We start from the raw sequence: 14,626 nt of genomic DNA, 5'->3' as shown, positions 1-14,626 counted from the left end.
TCCTATTTGTTATGGAAAGAAGTTAATTCTTGGTAACAGTACTTTAGGTCCTAGCACAATTTTGCAACAGACCTAGTGGGGTGGTCATCACAGTGATAGGAAAAGCTCAGTTGTGTAACACACAACATCATGTGGTCCTCATTATGATGGATAAAATCAAACTGCTGTGATGCACACCATGACTTGATCCAAAGTATGATAATAGTAGCTCACATATATAACATACCAACACACCTGTAACACTCAAAGCTATGGTCATTTTACAGGGCAGGAGAAAACCACTGGCAAGATTGTGATTGTGACCCTGCTGGTTCTTTTTTTTTTAAGGTTTCCAAAGAAAGTTTTATTCGGCTGACGCGTTTCAACCAAACTGGTCTTTCTCAAAGCCAATACATACGTGGTGATTATACCATATCACCTATAAACACCAAGCTCACATATGAGTAAACATAGTGAAAAGACTTTGTTGGACCTTGTACGATGCCTAGAACCTTTGGAAGAAAGCCTGGCATTAATAGGTCTAGGCAGCGTAATTAAATTAACACAAGTGCATGATTTACCTTATGCTTTCACATGATCACAAAATATATAGGGTCATCAAAAATATATATAAATATTTATCTTAATAACAGATAAGCATTTAAGTTCTACTAAGTTTCTAAACTTGCAAAATTAATGAAAAGCGCATACTCGACACGGGTACATTGAGAAACGCCACCCGAAAATAACAAATCCAATGCCTGTCATTGCGCAGCCGCCACGCCGCCCCGCAACCATGACCCTGCTGTGATTCATGATGCTTTTTCAATAAAGGATTTAATAGCGCACAATGTTGCAATATGAAATGTGATATAATCATTTTAATGGACTAAACTATCAAAAACAACTCCTGCTTATCAGCACCTAAGAGGAACAATCTCTGTCAGGAGTGCACTCAGAATTGGATACAGTTCTATCAAGCATCTTAAGGAAGCCTTATGAAATTTTTGTGCAGTGTAATGCCGGCGGTGGGGATTGCGAGTCTTTCAATGAAGGGCTCAGCTCCTTCAATTATGTATAAGTTCCCGATCGAGTTCCTCCTCTGCTGCATCGTCTCTCCCTGGTATGCCAACAATGCAGAAGTCATTGAAATACTTGTGTTCCCCGCCACTGGCATTACACTGCACAAAAATGTCAATGCATCACGGGTTCTGCCAGAAATCATTCGCTTCACATATTATTATTATTATTATTAATAATGATATTTCTAAAGTGTGAACAAAGGCCCATGGGCGTCTCGGCGCTAAGATATCTGTAATATTTAACCTGAGAGGGGGGAACTGAGTCTAGTGATTAAAGAGCCAGGTCTTAAGTTGCTTACGAAAGGACCAGAGGGAAGGACTGGCTTTAATCAAATGGGGCAGTGTGTTCCACAATTTTGGAGCTGACACCAGGAATCTTCTGTCACCCCATGAAACAGTTTTGGTCCGAGGAACCACAAGATCAATTAGACTTGAAGAACGTAGTGTTCTGGACGGACAATAGGGAATCAGATTTTGGACAAGATATGCTGGTCCCATATTATGCAAGGCCTTGTACACAATACAGAGAGTTTTGAATTTTATTCTGTTTCTGATGGGTAACCAGTGTAACTCTCTGATTGTGTCCGAGGCGGATTGATATTTGGGAATTTTCCCAGTAGCCTGGCAGCTGAGTTTTGTATAATTTGCATTTTGTTTAAAACTCCTTCTTGTGCATTGAGGAATAAAGCGTTGCAGTAATCCAAGGTGGACAATACAAGGGAAGTAACCAGGGTTTTACCAGCTGTATCAGGAAGAAAGGGGAGGATTTTTTTGATGAGTCTTAGTTTGTGGAAGGCTGAGGAGGTGATCTGGTTAGCGTGTGGATGAAAAGTGAGGCGGTTATCAAAAATGACTCCCAGGTTCCTCACCTTACTGACAGGCTCGGGAGGTGAGCCTAATGAGGATGGCCACCAATTGGATGACCATTCCGGAGTCAGCGGTCCGAAGATGACTACTTCCGTCTTGTCAGAATTTAATTTTAGGCAATTGGAAGCCATCCAGCTCCCAATTGCTACCATGCCTGATTTAAGATCTTCCGCTATTTTATGGCCGTTTTTCTTAATGGCAAGGACCAACTGTGTGTCATCTGCATAGGTAGTAAGGCTCATCCCATGTGCACGAATAACATTGGCTAAGTCCGACACATAGATGTTGAAAAGTGTCGGACTTAGGGATGAGCCTTGAGGTACTCCACATGGCAGGGACAAGGTGGAAGAGTGAAAGGGTCCCATTGTGACCACCTGGGTTCTATTGGCCAGAAAAGAGGCCAGAAGTTTACTGGCATTTTCCTGGACACCCATGTTTTCGACACGGTCGATCAACGTAGCATGATCGACAGTGTCGAAGGCTGCCGATAAATCAAGCAGTATCAAGACTGCTGTACCCCCAGCATCGCGGATGGATCTAATATCATCCGCCGCTTTGATCAGAGCCGTCTCCGTCCCATGCAATTGGCGGAAGCCAAACTGTGATTCATCAAGTAAATGATGTTGCTCTAAGAATGCGGAGAGTTGTTGATTCAGAGCTTTTTCCGTTTTTTTAGCCAGTACTGGTAGGCTGGCAATAGGTCGATAGCTCTTAGGTTCTTTCATGTCGAGATGTGGCTTATTTAAGAGTGGTTTAATGAGGGTTTTTTTAGAATATCAGGGTAAGTGCCTGTACTAAACATGGCGTTGCAGATAGAGGGGATGGCAGGAAGAACCATTTCAATAACAGGTAGCAGTACTTTAAATGGACAGGGGTCAAGAGCAGAACCTGATCTAATGGTGGATATAATATCAGCAATCTAGGAACTAGAAATTTCTGCGAACTGAGAGAGGATCGGTCCAGTATGGGCGGCGGTCGACAAGTTGGGAGGGAGTTTGGTTTTATTAGCAAAGTCAGAATAGATGTCGTTGACTTTACTAAAGAAGAAGCTGGCTATGGCGTCACAGAGGGGTTGTGAGGGAGGTGGAGTCAGGTTTGTGGAGTATCCTGCTAGCTGCTTAGTAGTTTTGTACAGAGCTTTATTGGAGTTTTTGGCCATTTCGATTCTAACGCTAAAGAATTTTTTCTTGGCCTCATTAATCATAGTTTTATATTTGGCTACAGTTTCTTTATACTTAATTTTGGCTTCTACAGAGTAGTCTTTCCTCCAGTGCCTCTCCTTATTCCTACACTGTTGTTTTTGTTCTCTTAAGGCCTCCGAATACCAGGGGGCCGACGGGGTAGATCTATTGCGAGACCGTTGTTTAACCGGGGCCAGGGAGGATGCCGCCGAGCCCACCCACTCATAGAATTGGGAGGTGGCGGTGTTAGGGTCGGTTGATAGAGGGGGAGTGGATTTGGTTAAGAGAGTTTTCAGGCTGGAACTATCAATGTCATTCCACGCCTGGAAGGACTGTTGAGAGTTGGATGGTAGTGTGGAGGCACCAATGTCTTGAATGGTTAGTGACGCCATGATGGCATGGTGGTCTGACCAAGTAACTGGAAGGATTTGAGAGACTTGTAAATCCTGTGAGTTGGTAAAAATGCCATCCAATATATGGCCCCCGTCATGTGTGGATGATTTGACCAACAATGGGAGACCAAAGGTGGTCATATCTCCTAGAAGCGCAGCAGTATCTTTGTCCTCTGTTTTGTCAAAATGAAAGTTAAAATCACCGAGGACAGTGAGGGAACTATCAAGGGCTGAAGATTCCAGAATGGGCCTGAGGTCGGAAATGAATCCGGTCCTTGATCCTGGTGGAGGATACAAAAGGATCCCATTAAAGTTATAGGAGGGAGTCAGTTTGATAGAAAATTGCAGAGCTTCACAGGATGGTAGTGAGATCATGTTGGTTCTGGCGATAAAAGTGTCGCGTAAAATGACGGCAATCCCACCACCTTTCTTGCGTTGTCTGTCCAGTCTATGGATGGAAAAGCCTTTTGGAGCTGCAATCACTATATCTGGATCGGACGAACTATCCATCCAAGTTTCTGTCATAAATAGTAAGTCTAAACTATTGTCCTCCATCAGGTCGGCTATGTCCTGTCGGTGTTTCCCGAGCGAGCGGACATTAATAAGGGCAAGTGAAAAAGATTTGGGTGATTTATACTTGGTGGTGGGGGGAGGATTTAGATAAAGGGGTATCTGTGATTTACAACAGGGACAGAGTACATAGGATGTACATCATACATGAGGAGAAGAACCATGTGAGGCCCCCATGAGAACCATTCACAAAGCTACAGCTTGAAAGCCATTAACAAGTCCCCCCTGTCATCATCTAATTATTTTGAAGCGTGAATATCATATTGAAGCACCAGCAACCGCCGCAGTCATTTCTGGACACAACAAGAGAAAAAGGACCACACCCCTTGAGTTCATAAGGCATCATCACCCGTGAGAATTCCCTCACCTCAAATGTGAATGACCAAGTCCTGGTCCTGAGGAGAACCCTGAAATCAAATAGGGTTCTGAAATGTGTCGACCCCACCCAGCCAGCAATAATCACCACCAACCAACCGACCCATACCGAGTACAAACAGGACATTTAGGCCTGGTGTAACTGTTTAACTGCTTCGCTGGTTATGGCAGGTGTATGTAGTGAAACACATAACTGAATTGTACCGCCATTGTTCTTAATGTTAAAATAAGGACTGGTCTATTGTTTTGTCATGTTTACTCATTTCCTAAGTATTTGTTATATGTCCAAAGTACTGTCACCATTGTGTTGTTGATATATGTTGGTACTAATTGTTCTTCTTTAAGACATGAAAGAAATATCCATCTTGTTTGTTCCACAAATAAATGAACAAATAACAAGTGTAAGGAAAACAATAGAACTACTTGAGAATCTAAGGTGGTTATTTATGAATGTATTTATTCAAAAACGTATGTCCGGACCTTTTTCTTGTTTCCAACTTTCTAAAAAGTGGCATTTTTAAAATTGAGGATTGAAATATGAATTTACCATTCAAGATGGTTTTAAATTACTCTGATACCATTTATGACTTTCCTACCTGCTCCCAATAAAAAATTAACACTTATTAAATGTAATAAGGTACCCAATGGTATGCTATGAAAGAGGCAGGCCTTGCAATAGTGACTACCAGGACATGTCAGATTAAAAACTACATGTCCAACTTTTTTAAGTAAACTGCACCTTGCTCTATGTGCTTTTGAGGGCCTACCCTATAGGTGACTTATATGTACTCAACAGAATGGTTTACGCTTGGTAAAAGGTTTATTTTGACAGGTGGAAATGGCAGTTTAAAATTGCACCCGCAAGCTGCAGTGGCAGACCAGGGACAGGTTAAAAAAAAGTCCACTTAAGTGCGTGGCTCAAAAAGTGCTGTAGGGACACTAATAGCATTTAATTTACAGGCCGTGGGTGTACATGCAATATTACTTTACTAGGTACTTGCAAATAAATTAAATGTGACAATGGGGTCTGTAGCCCAATTCTATCATGTTTTAGGGAATGTGAATAAGCAGTTTAGCACTGGTTACCAGTCCTAAGGCCAAAAAAAGCAAATTCAGAAATATAGTGGGGGTGAAGGCAATCAGCTTTGGGGACGACCACCCTAAGGCTGACTGGTCTAGCAAGCATTGACTTGTAACACACTCCATAATATTTTTCTCCTGGTAATGTTTAAAGCATGCACAACCCTGCAATACACAGTATGAAAATGTCCTCTGTGATGAATAGGCACCCGCTCATATTACTAACAAACACCATGATGTGGCCCTCAATGTGATGTATCAAAGAACAAAATCTCGTAGCATGCCATATTATCTGTTTCTCAGTGTGAATGGTAAAACCACATGCAATTGTAATATACTAGGTGATATAGTCCTTATTGAATAGAAAATTAATTCATGCTTGATAACAGTAGCTTTGATAACAGCACAAATTTGCATCAGACCTAATGGTGAGGTAATTGCTATGAGAATAGGGTCAGATGTTTAACACACAATATCATATGGTCCTCGTTGTGATGGATAACAGATCACACTTTTTTGACACACACTAAGATATGATCCATATGATGGCAATAGAAGCACAGACATATCAGGCACCTAAACATGTGTAAAACCCATAGCTACAGAAAGACAAACACCTATGTATCCCCATTTTAAAGATCAAAATAGGTTCAGCTCTACTCTTGCCTTCCAGGTCTTATTTGAGCGACCTCAAGTTTTTATGTTGAAGTTGACGTTTAACCAGCTTTTCACAATTTATGGACAGAATTTACTTACAAATTGTCAAATGCCATAATTAGAGTTGGATGAATGGGATACACCTTCACAAACGAGATGGAGATCCCGTCTGCAGTTTTACAAGTGCTACAATGCCTAATCCGGGCCCTACATTTTTTACCACTTTAAGAATATAGCACATGTGGCTGGAAACTGAAAAGCAGCTCTTCAAAATGTTCAAAATACCAACTGAATTGAGGATGCAGAACTACACAAATTCAAAGGGAAACACAGTGAAAAGATGGATATTTTAGCAGTTAGGAACTATTTTTTAAAGGTATTGTCTAAATAATACACTATTTGAAATCCAGTATGGTCAGTTAAATATACGCTGGATGAAATAAGAAAGCAGTGTTTGCTAAATGCATATGTATTCTGCAATAAATTGTCAGTCACATACGAAAGGGATCCAAATAAAGGCTGTTTTTTTGACAAATATATACTGTACCAAATAGGAAGACACTATATGTAAAATATAATCTGGTCCTCATAAACAGCCTTGTATAAAAACACACACCGGTCCTCATAAAGCTGTTTGCTGTCTTTATGTAGTGTGTAAAAATGGTCTTCATAACTCTTGGATACGGGACAAATGCGGTCCTCATAAGGGGGTTATGTCAGAAAGTCTCAAAACTATTCCCATAATCGTTTTTTAAAATCTGATATAACTTTCATACTGTCATTATAGTATAAACATAAAATGTATGATCATTTTGATTCTCTGATGATCAGAAAGGGTGGCCCTCATAATGTAGGTTTTTTTCACTGGTCTTCATAGAGTGATATAAACATGTATGTGTGTGTGTGTGTGTGTGTGTGTGGGTGTATGTGTGTGTGTTTATGTGCGTGTGTGTATGCATGGGTGTGTGTATGTGTGTGTGTGTGTGTGTGTGTGTGTGTGTGTGTGTGTGTGTGTGTGTGTGTGTGTGTATGCATGCGTCTGTGCGTGTGTGTCTTTGGGCTCTGTGGTTTTGTGATTTCTAGTTGCTTTACGCATTTCCTTTCTTCCTTATCCATCATTTTCTTCATATAGTCTAATGCTTAAAATCTCCATTTCACTGCATGCTCCTTGCTAGGCAGAGGTAAGCCTTGAGCCAGTACTTGAAGACGGATAATACTCATTCGAGGAAAGCCTTGGTGAGGTTCTGCCACTTTAGCCTCATAAAATTGAAGCACTGCTTTTATGATTGAGTGACTAAGAAAAGTGACGGGTCCGTCTTGTTGACAGTCTCTGTCTTACCATTCTATAGGTTTGTTAGGTTGAGCCTGGGCAGCGCATTCACTGCCCTGTGGGGCATGCTGTTCCTGGGTATGGGTTTTACGCACCGCCCATGTTTTGAAATTTGCTTCCTATTGGCTTCCTCTTACTGTTGTTTATAAATGGTCACTGGTGATTGGTCAATAGGCTTAGTTGTCCCTCCTTTTGGCCTTCCGTTTCCTCCCATGAGGACTGCCCATGTTACCTGCTTTTTTACACATTACGGGGCATATTACCAAGCAATAGCAATAATTATCGCTATTGCTTGGTTAGAGACAAAAATTTACCGCTGAGCTGCGGCAATTTTTATCGCAGATAAACCTTGGTATTACCAAGGTTTATCACAAATGCGATAAAAATCGGCCGCAATGCATGAATATCGCTGAAAAGTCACCGATATTTTTGCATTACCGAGCTAATGCTCTTAGCCATGTCATCCACCTCCCATTGGATAACATGGCTAAGAACTGCTCAGGGGCAGGTGTTAGCTTTTGGAGATATTCGCGCTTAGCGCAAATATCTCCAAAAGTTAGTATTAGGAGATAGCGATGTTAGCAACTGTTTCCAGTCGGTAACATCTTGGCACGCCCACTTTGCATGTCATTAGTGATAAATATCACTGACATGCAAAGCGGGGCCCAAGATGGTCGCTATCTCCTACTAGCTGTCGCTAACTGGCGTTAGCGACAGCTAGGTAATAGGGAGATCATTTTTAAAGCCAAAAAAGCGGAGATAAATCCCCTTGATAATATGCCCCTAGGTTATTTCCCAAACTTCAATAGCACTCTTTTTTTAGGCTGGCCTGCCTCTGCTCTTGTTCCTGCCATGAAACCTTCATGGCTGCTTCGTTTTTTTCCCCCCGTTGTGCCGCTATTACTCTTCCTGTGACCTTCCCTACACCACCACACCCCTCCCAAAACAATGCATGCCTACTCCTATCACTTAACGTTATTCTTAAAATGCTTCTTTCCTTTATGTTGACTAGAAACTGAAATGACTCCCGACATCTACTTATTTAGGAAATGTTAGGGCTATTGAACATTTCTTTTTATATCCCATCGGCGCCTATAAGGCAGAAAAATCCATAGCATACGTTTGCTCCCTAGTGCCATGGCCCACCCCTAACCGCTTCTGGAGACAGGAGACTGCTCCTTATCTCTACGACACCTTCACCACCCCAGCTGACAGCCGCTGACAGGAGGGCTCCTCCGCTGCCTCTCAAACATATTTGAAAAGCAAGTGCCTTGATAAACAGGGTTTTACATTTTATTTTTAAAGGAGGGATACTCATGAAAGCTTTGTGGATGCCTCTTTTTTGGGCTATAGCTGTGTCACTCTTAATCTCCCCATGCCCAGGGCCTTCAGTGTTTATTAACATGCTGGCAGAAATATGGATGCCTACAAGTACAGATGCTGTAAAACACATTTCTATTGCAAAGCCAATAGCTCTAACTCTAAAGAAATTCGAGACCTATTGCATTGTAAATGCTTGTTTTCTGTGGGCACTTAGTTTTGAAGCCGATGCCATTCTCATAGATCTCATTAGAAGCAAGGGGGCCTGAGTTTCTTTTTCTATCTGTGTTGCGAAATAAGGATATTTCTCTGCGTTAAACCTGGGTCTCGGAGGCGATCCATTTTGATGGAATCCCAGGATTACTAACCTTAGTAGATCTGGGATTGGATAAAAAGCCATGTGTGATGCAAGGGAACGCCAAGCTCCACCCATGGAACACCTCCCTGATGCAAGGTAGCGCAAGATCGCACTCGCTCTGCCGGCCCAATTTAGATCTTTGTGGATGGGTTACTCTGTCACAACCGTTATGGATAGGATGTCATAGGATTTATATTTCGGCAGACGGGATATCAATCACCGTTGTGATGGAGTAACCCCTCTGCCAAGATCTAATTCAGGCTCTAAAAGCAGAGGGCACAATCTATCTGACCTCAAATGAAGTCAGGAGTGGCAGCATCCAGCAGATGGGCGCCGGATCCAGATGTGCAGGCAAAGAGGACTTTGCTAGCAAGCAAAGAGACAAAAGTCTGTCTGATATCACACTCCTCATTACATATTTCAATGTTGCGTCATTATATGTTATTATTGGGGTAAATAAATACTGTAACATTATTTCAGAGGGCAGAAGAGTGATTTACATAAACATGTGATAAATCTGCTATGACATTAATTATAGCTTTAATCAATGAACATTTACAAATGTGAAGGGGAACAAATTACACAATCAGCTAAATCCAACGCTACAAACAAGATGGGGTACAAATAGATCATATCAAATAGAGCATCAAGAATTTACTCTGGCCCATAATGAGGTGTAACTTTCTTTGAAACCTTAGAGGTCCTATTAGAACTGAAGAAGACAAGGGGAGAGGTGGAAGATGTGTGGATGAGTTAGAATTGAGCTCTTTGCTGAAGGACTGGGGCAACAAGGTCAGTTTCAGCTGGAGTTAGTCGTTAGCGAGCAAGAGATAAAATAGAGAAAGAGTTTCCCGGTTTTGAGGAAAGTTTTCTCATCAAGTAATCTCATTTGTTGATCTGGGAGATCTTGTTTATTTTACAGCTTGACTTGAATCATATGCAGGAAATGAAGATAACAAGGTTGGTTCTTTGAGCATGGAAGTTATATGGTCCAGTTTGTGGAAGGATTAGTCTTTTGATCAGGAGATACTATAGTTACCGAGCAGAATTAGTCTTAGGATCAGGAGGCGACCTACTCATTCTTTAGGGACATTTATAAAGCGCTGAGTTACACGCACTGGCGTGTCCACGCGCTGAAAAAAAAGTGGGAGAGGCGGCAAGCAGGGAACACAGCTGCCGAGCATGAAGTTACTTAGCATAGAGGTGTGTTTTTAATTTCGCACGGAACCTCGTTTCCTCAGGTTCCAAGCGCAAGTCCACTGGGAGTTTATTCCAGTAGTTTGCCGCTAGGCACCTGAAGGACCTGCCTCCCATGCGAGCTTTCTTCACCCTGGGGATCCTCAGCAGACCCCCACCCGCGGATCTGAGCGCTCGAGCAGGTTCGTAAACTTCAATCAGTTTCCTCAAAGGTCGAGGAGCCTTGCCATTCAGGATCCGGTGACAGGTACAGAGGGCTTTATATTTCACTCTGCTCCTCACAGGAAGCCAGTGTAACTTCTGCAGGGCCACCTTCGAAGGCGCCTTTTTGGGCAGCCTGAGGATCAAGCGTGCTGCCGCATTTTGCAGCACCTGGAGGCGTGCCATGCTTTTCTCTGGTGCCCCCAGGTACAGCAGGTTCCCGTAATCCAACCTGGCGGTCACCAAACCATGTACCAGGGTCTGACGGGCTTCAATCGGGAGAAGGTCCAGGACTTTTCTCAATCTTTTCAGTACCCCAAAGCATCCTCCAACTCATACTCATACTCATATTCATACTCATTGTCGGTGAAATTGCTCCCCCACGCTCATAGCTCCACCATTAAGTGAGGCCTGCCCCTGCACTCTCGAGTGTTGGTGATCGAGGCCATCCTCCACTCGCAGGTTTCCCTGCGCCTCATCCCTGGTGGTCCAGTGGACCTTTATCTCCTACCTCTCACTCCGCTTTTTCAATCGTTTTTTTACCCTCTTTTATTTTTCGCCTTTCAGCACTTTTCTGCATCTCTGCTCTTTTCTGCTATGTTTCTGCTTATTTTCCCTTTTCCTTTATTCCTTATTTCCTCCCTTTACCTTTCCCAGAAGGCGGCTGCCCCACAGCCCCTCGGCCCCTGCATGAGCAGCACGACTCTCCCAATCCAGCACCCCTCCCCGCTCCATCCTCCCAGCTGTCCAGCCCTTCCCGACCCCTACTTAATGGCGGCCGCTGTGGGGACAGGCGAGCAAAGCCACTGACTCATTGTCTCCTTCCTTTCGCTCCACTTTTTCACTCATTTTTTCTACCCTTTTTTATTTTTGACCTTTCTACACTTTTCTGCATTTCTGCTCTTTTCCACTTTATTACTGCTTATTTTCCCTTTTCCTTTACTCCTTATTTCCTCCCTTTATCTTTCCACGCCGCTGCTGCCCTGCGCCCCCTCCCCACAGCACGACCAGCACGACCGGCCCAATCCAGCCCCCCTTCCGAGCTCCCGCCTCCCAGCTGTCCAGCCCTCCCCGACCCCTACTTAATGACGGCCTTTGTGGGGTCAGGCGAGCACGGCCACTGACTCATTGTCTGTGAAATTGCTCCCCACCCTCGCAACTCCACCATTAAGTGAGGCCTGCCCATGCACTCTCTAGTGTTGGTGATTGAGGAACTCCTCCACCCGCAGGTTTCCGTGCTCCTCATCCCTGGTGGTCCAGTGGACCTCTGTCTCCTTCCTCTCGCCCCGCTTTTTCACTTGTTTTCACTCGTTTTTCTACCTTCTTTTGTTTTTCACCATTCTGCACTTTTCTGCTTCTTTGCTTTTTTCTACTTCATTTCAGCTTATTTTCCCTTTTCCTTTATTTCTCATTTCCTTCCTTTACCTTTCCCTGACGCTGCTGCCCCCTTGACCCCTCCCCCCAGCACGGGTAGCGCGACTTGCCCAATCCAGCTCCCTTCCCCGCTCCCGCCTCCCAGCTGTCCAGCCCTCTCCGATCCCTTCTTAATGGTGGCCGCTGTGTGGCCGCGCAGCGGGCAAGCCGTTGGCGCACCAAAGGCAAGCCCATCTGTGCCCATCCACGACTTAACTGCAAACCAACCGCGACCAGCTCCAGGAACCCTGGACCTCAGCACTGCCAACGCTACAACCCAGCAGCACTCCACGCACTTAACCTAGGCCGCAACAACAACTGCAAGCTAGCGTCATCGGCTGACATCCACAGACCCTTCAGCTGTCACTGCTGCCAGCACACCTACAGCACTGCCAGGAAATGAGACCCTGCCCAACCGCAAGAACACACCCCAACCGAAGACCCTGCAATGCATCCTCCTCAACGTCCAATCCCTCCACAAACGCGCCCCTGAAAACTGGGACCTCCTCGACAGCACTACCCCGACATAGCATTCCTCACTGAAACCTGGATCAACACCACCTAGGGACCGGACATCGCGGTTCCCCTAGGATACAAGATCTCCAGGAACGTCCCCCCATCCGCCTGGGAGGAGGAATTGCCATCGTCCACAAACCCAGCCTCCGCCGGAGCACACTCCCTGACAAGACCAACAAGGAAGGAGGGCGGCTGCCTAGATCTGAAAAATATGTAGGCTCATATAGAGTCCTAAACTATTGTAATCAGTCAGAAGCTAACAAAACAACAATAATCATACCATCAGGAGGTCATGTTTAGAAAAAAGCTTTCATTTTTATTTTGTTTTTCACATTATCAATTCAAATTTTTGAAAAAAGTTCTTTAATAAATAATCAACACATTCAATCCCAGTCCCACACATCCCTTCAAACAATCAAACTAGAACACACACACGTCAACACAATTCATTCATCCATCTCATATCACAATCAAATTGCCAACTGATGTAGATGACTCATGTACCTTGGGGTCCCGTACATCATAGAGACCAGATTAAACAGTTTAGGGACAATCTTCAAGCGCCAACACGCATTTCGGTGATCGGCCTAGACTTGGGCCACACCTTCATCAGGGCACAAAAAGGAGGGAAGGGGGACAGCAACACGCATCTGAAACTGTTGATAAGGTCATCCAAGATGGCCGCGGAACAGGAGCTCTAGGGAAGAGCTCCGGGATAAGGGATCACCAAAACTGGTGAAAATCCCTGAAAATCCCGGTAAACCGCCCTGCAAAAACCATCTCTACGACCTGTAACCGAGCGTGTGCACTGCGGACCGGGAGAAAATAGAGAAGTGCAAACGTCACTTACTGGGTCACTGGACGGACTGGTCTCCGGGACGGACTGCAGGACGGAGCGGTATGAACGAGAACTGGATGCAGGGTCACCGCAACCGGCGATGGACATAAGAGGGACATCGGCAGCACCAGCGGCACAGCAGCACTGGGCACGGTGAGCGGCGCCGCCGCACTGCAGGAGGTGCTGGAATCGGCGGGAGCTGCGGGAGGAGGACGGGCACGATGTTGGGCACTGCAGTCGGGGAGGGCGGAGCGGAGCAAGAGGAGCGAGCTCGCGCGGGCAGAGGTGGGGGCATCGATATCCATCTGCCTACCCCCCCCCCCCCCAGCCCCACCGCCGGGGGCCGAGAATAGTCTGAGCCGATCCGTCCCGCCTGATCCAGCAATGGCGGCGAAAACGGACTAATAACCCTTAAACCTCAAAACGGACTAATAACCCTTAAACCTCACACTGGCCGCAATCACGGATTTAGCGCGAGGGACCAGAAGCTGATAACCCCAGCCTAGCAGCGCATAAAGGGATGTGTTGAAATGGATTCGATGAGATAAAAGGAGGAAAAGATAAATCCGGCTTGCCTGACCTTAAAATGGCGGCCGTTTATGACATCCTCAGTCATGGAACAATGACTGCACCTAAATAAACACAGCAGACATAATGAAAACAGAAGAAGGCACAGAGAGGAAAGTGTAGAAGGACTCTGACTCCAACCACTACATAGAAAGGAAATTGAAGAAGGACTCTGACTGGAACCACTACAAGGAAAGGAAATTGAGAAAGGGCCTCAAGCAATTGAAAGTGAGAAGGGACTTTAGCTCTCACTTAGATATAGAAACAAACGGCCATTTTGGAACAGTGAACAACTTGCGTTAACAACAAAACACCCTCACTCAAGACTCATATGTTAATAAGGAAAGAAAAAGAGGACAAAGTTTGAGAAAAAAGAAAAAGGACTAAGAGAGTAGCAATTTACAAAGTGAAAGAATGAGGTCAGGCAAGACACTGGAAAGAGGAAAGTAAGGACAGCTAGAACATGTGATAGATCAATCCTTCTTTGAAAGGGGGCTGGATATATTACTAAATGAAAGCGGACTTACTATTGAAGCGGAAACTTCTTGAATATTGCCCTCCCCCCCCCCCTCCCCCCCAGAACAACAATAGTCTATGAAAGACGGACATCTTGGAATGGCTAGTCCTACACAAGACTTCTCTTAACTCTCTAAGGGATAGTGAAATTAATTCCTACGACATGGTAACGGAATTAAAAAGGTTC

The sequence above is a fragment of the Lissotriton vulgaris genome, chromosome 7 (genome assembly GCF_964263255.1).
Source record: "Lissotriton vulgaris chromosome 7, aLisVul1.2, whole genome shotgun sequence".
NCBI classification, from domain to species: Eukaryota; Metazoa; Chordata; class Amphibia; order Caudata; family Salamandridae; genus Lissotriton; species Lissotriton vulgaris.
Note: the sequence above shows the minus strand (reverse complement) of the source record.